This window comes from Drosophila rhopaloa, unplaced genomic scaffold, assembly GCF_018152115.1.
Source record: "Drosophila rhopaloa isolate 14029-0021.01 unplaced genomic scaffold, ASM1815211v1 contig_178, whole genome shotgun sequence".
Lineage (NCBI taxonomy): Eukaryota > Metazoa > Arthropoda > Insecta > Diptera > Drosophilidae > Drosophila > Drosophila rhopaloa.
This window is the reverse complement of record NW_025335059.1, coordinates 354099-358161: the sequence shown is the minus strand read 5'-3', so window position 1 is coordinate 358161 and position 4063 is coordinate 354099. Positions and strand designations below refer to the sequence as shown.

Below are 4063 nucleotides of genomic sequence, written 5' to 3'. Positions count from 1 at the left end.
GCTTCACAGCCAGAAAGGTATACCAATAAAAGCGAAGCAAAAGTTGGCGCCAATCGAAAATGCACTGCCTAAAAGCTGGTCCCGAATACAAACCCTAGATGAGCTGACGTGCCACCTGCATACTAAGCAACAGCCAGGATTTTTTCGTTGCCTCTGTGAAGGTGGAGTGCCTTTGGAAAGGACGAAGGGAAGGCGGTTATTGACTGTGCGAACTCAAGATGTACACAATATGCAAATTGCGGGTCCAGAATGAGGTAAGATAGCAGACAACTCCATGCTGAGTTTTGGTATCTGCTGTGCGCATATAAATTACAGAGCAAATACTTGGCTTCGCTTATTTAACTCGGATACACTTAGAAATAAACTTTACATTAAAAATAATAATGTTCTGTTTCTTAATTGGTCTTCTAAGTAATTATCTTTAAATAATACGGAGAATGCTTAACCCGTTTTTGTTAATACGTGTATTTTTGGGATTTTATTTCAAAAATTATCAACTTTTTTCTCTAAATATATACCCACCAGAACGGAATGTAAAAGGAGGCGGATATGTTGTCAATTTTTGAGCCTGGGAAATTAAATGATGCCTTTTTGTCTCTTACGGTAAATTACCTTGATTTGATTTTGCCATAGCCAAGTTGCCCCGTTGATTAACATTTTCCCGGTACTCAGCCACTGGCGGCAACAAAAGACAGGCACCCTGTCATTTTCAATTAGTCCCAAACCAAGAAGAAAAGCGGTCCCTCGGCCATCAGTCCTCAGCTGGAGGCGATACAACAAGAGTGTCATCTGCGTGCTTTATTAATTCATAAATATAAATTTAGCATAGGTCGCGGCAAGAATGCTTAAAGCTGTCCTCAATAAAGGATCCCGTTTGGCAAAGAACGTCAAAAGTTTGAGCCTCTGAGGCTTAACTCTGCTCGCGCTTACCTTTATTGCCGAGCCAAATGGAAAGTGTTACGTACTTTAATGAGGCCCAATTTACACATTAATTACCATAGCACAGGTTGAGTTAACGTGAGAATTTTATAAAGGTTATTTAACGCAGGATAAGAGCTCACGCTTTTCCCATTCTGCGCCACATTGTTTGATTACTTCTATACAACGGCTTTTATGTTTATAGCTCACCGAAAAATTCTACATATATTTTTTAAATTAGTTTAATATGGCAATATTTTAATAGAATATAATAAATTACAGAATTATAAATATTAATATATTTCTAATAGAACAAATTAAGTCCTTTGTGCGAATACCCTTTAAGGCATTTTTATGATAGTTTTATGAGGAATGATAAACTTAGCTCATAATGCATAAATTAGCAGTGACTATTAAATTATGTTATTGATTTAATCTTATCGGCAAGCGCCTAATAATTGGTTCATCAATAAATGGAGCTCGAATAAAGATAAGTGTGATTAAGATTACTTTCAGCGTGATTATGGTCAAGCGTTTTTGTATATGCTTGCAATTTGCTTAAATTTATTTTTATTTCCGCCTTTATGTGTTGCGAACATTTCCCCTAATATCGCCTAAAGACAAACAAGCCAGCGGAGACTACACAAATGTCGGGGGCTTCGAAAGTATGTACCAGTACATAATCATTGCACGTCCACATATGTTCGCCCGCCCAGCATCCCACGCAGATACATGGCCATAATGACCGCATCATTCACCATACAGACCCCGAAACCCTATTTACAACTCGTATTGCCGTTAGTTTTAAAGGCCTACACGTGCGTGGGAGCAGTGCAATGTGTGTGTTATATTAAGGCAGTCATAAAATAACCCTTGGGCAGCATAACTAGTTATTCTCTCGAAGCAATTTTCTACTCTGGTACACCTACAAAGATCGTAAATATACACTAAACTAAGTCAACATACTAGAAAAATAAAAAAGAACAAACAATAAAAAATAATTTAAAAAAGAAAAATTGTATCATGTCAAGTTGCCTCCTGTGAGGGTTGAACTCACGGCCTTTGGTTTACGAGACCAACGCTCTACCACTGAGCTAAAGAGGCGATGTGAAGAGCGCCGCCAAATGCCTTATATAAAATAACGCTGGAGAGCAGCAAAGATAACGAGAGAGTGAGAGAGAGAGAATGGAGGGTTGTTAGATCGTTAGTCATTTTGTTTTAGAAAATTTAACATTACAAAATTAACAAAGCAGTGTATTTAATTCAAATAATTGTATACTAAATACAGTACTCGCTCGAAAAGGTAAAAGAGGAAGAAAAACTAGATTGATTTTGTTTATTGCAACGATCAGCTATTGCATGATCATATTCAAATGACATTCAGTTAAAAAATTTAATTCTTAAATATTTATACTTTCAGCGCCGCTAAAGAATATACAAATTAATGTTTTTTGCCGTGAATTTACCAAGTTATTCAAAGTATTATTCATATTTTATTTGTTAATTTTTATAGTGCATATTAACAAAATTATTGATCTTAAATTTGAGAATTACATAAAAAAAATTTTATTTTCACAATGCTGCCTCCTGTGAGGGTTGAACTCACGGCCTTTGGTTTACGAGACCAACGCTCTACCACTGAGCTAAAGAGGCTATGTGCAAGCGGCCGCCAGAAGGCACATACGAAATAAACGATGAGTGAAAGAGAGGGAGCGAGAGCGCGGCGAAGGAGCGCATGCGCAGTGAGAAGATAAGATAAAATATTTATTTTAAATTACTCTAAAAAATAACTTAAATTTAATTTATTAAAATTACTTACAAATATCAAAACTAATATTGAGTATTGGGCGGCAAGGTTGCATTCAAAATCAATAAATGTATCTAAGGATGTTATCTGTTGGGTATTTTAAGATAAGATAGGCTAGTAATTAGCTAATAACCTTTGAAGTTGCGAGCAGAAATATCTCAATTTTCCGCAAATACACATATAAAGGCTATTAACTAATAGACCACCTATTTTATAATTGCAATATGCATTAGACAGTTAATATGTGGCTATCCATCATGATGCCCGACTACATGCTGTTTTTGTTTGCCATGTCTCCTGGTGTTGACCAAGGCTCACAGAAACATCACTCATTGTCAGAAGGACATACACACGTTCTGCATTATGTGTGTGCCACAAAGCGGAAATGCTTTGTGGCAGCTCCAAATGAAAGTATTTCCCTTTTTGCAGCCCCTAACATAAATTCAAATATTCCCCGACCTCAGACGCTTTTCCTGGACAAAATACAAGCAATTTTCTGTTGCCCGGCCTTGGCTTTGTTTCAACTTGAGCAGCCAATGACAAATTCACTTGTCACACAACACAATTGCGGTGAGTGATGGGCCTTTTTCCCAACCCTAGGTGGATGGGATTGGATGGCGGTGGAGCAAGCTATCCAACAGATGTTTGCGATATGTGAGTGACAATTCTATTAGTAACAAATTGAACCGGCCAAGTCACAGCCATAGATACACAGAAGCAAATCAAATTGAAATTGGTAGTTGTTAGTTACTATTAGAAATATACAAGAAATCCATAGATTATAACGCATTTGAATTGATTTGGTTGTTAAACCACAATAATTACCACTTTGGATTAACAAATTTTCTGAGCGCCTTTGAAATTTTTGAAAATTGGCAACGCTGATTTATTTTTGAAGATACTTTAAAATTTACGATTTTAAGAACTAAATAATTTTTTTTTCGGTGTCAAGTCAGAACTTGGGCAAGGTCAAAACAAGTAGCGGTGGGGCACGCAAACGAGCCATTAACACCCGCCATAACTAGGGCCATAAACAAGAGGTCCTGAAACACAATGTTGGGAAACAACAATACTGCGCGTATACAATGATAATATGGCGATATTGTTGAGGTAAACCTCGGCCAGGGACCAATATATCACAATGCCGATAAGGGTAGTAAGTAGTTATTTGATAAAAACTCTTAACTTATTTTGACTTACCAAACGTCACAGTTTTTGTCCCGCATAAACATGTTAGATTTAACTAGCCAGGCTTGTTACTTTCGCTCACAGAGTGATTTACTCCACGGCGTTGGCCAAATTAATTGCCACTAATCAAGTGATTTGAATTTTTCATGC

General features: G+C 36.9%; 2 non-coding genes across 2 annotated transcripts; both read right to left on the bottom strand.

Moving 5' to 3' along the window:
* Window positions 1-1950: 1950 nt before the first annotated feature.
* Trnat-cgu lies at window positions 1951-2022 on the bottom strand. Its single transcript has one exon. It is a non-coding gene; the product is annotated as a tRNA-Thr (tRNA).
* A 477-nt stretch (window positions 2023-2499) lies between these two features.
* On the bottom strand, window positions 2500-2571 carry Trnat-cgu. The gene has a single exon. It is a non-coding gene; the product is annotated as a tRNA-Thr (tRNA).
* Between the last annotated feature and the right edge of the window lie 1492 nt (window positions 2572-4063).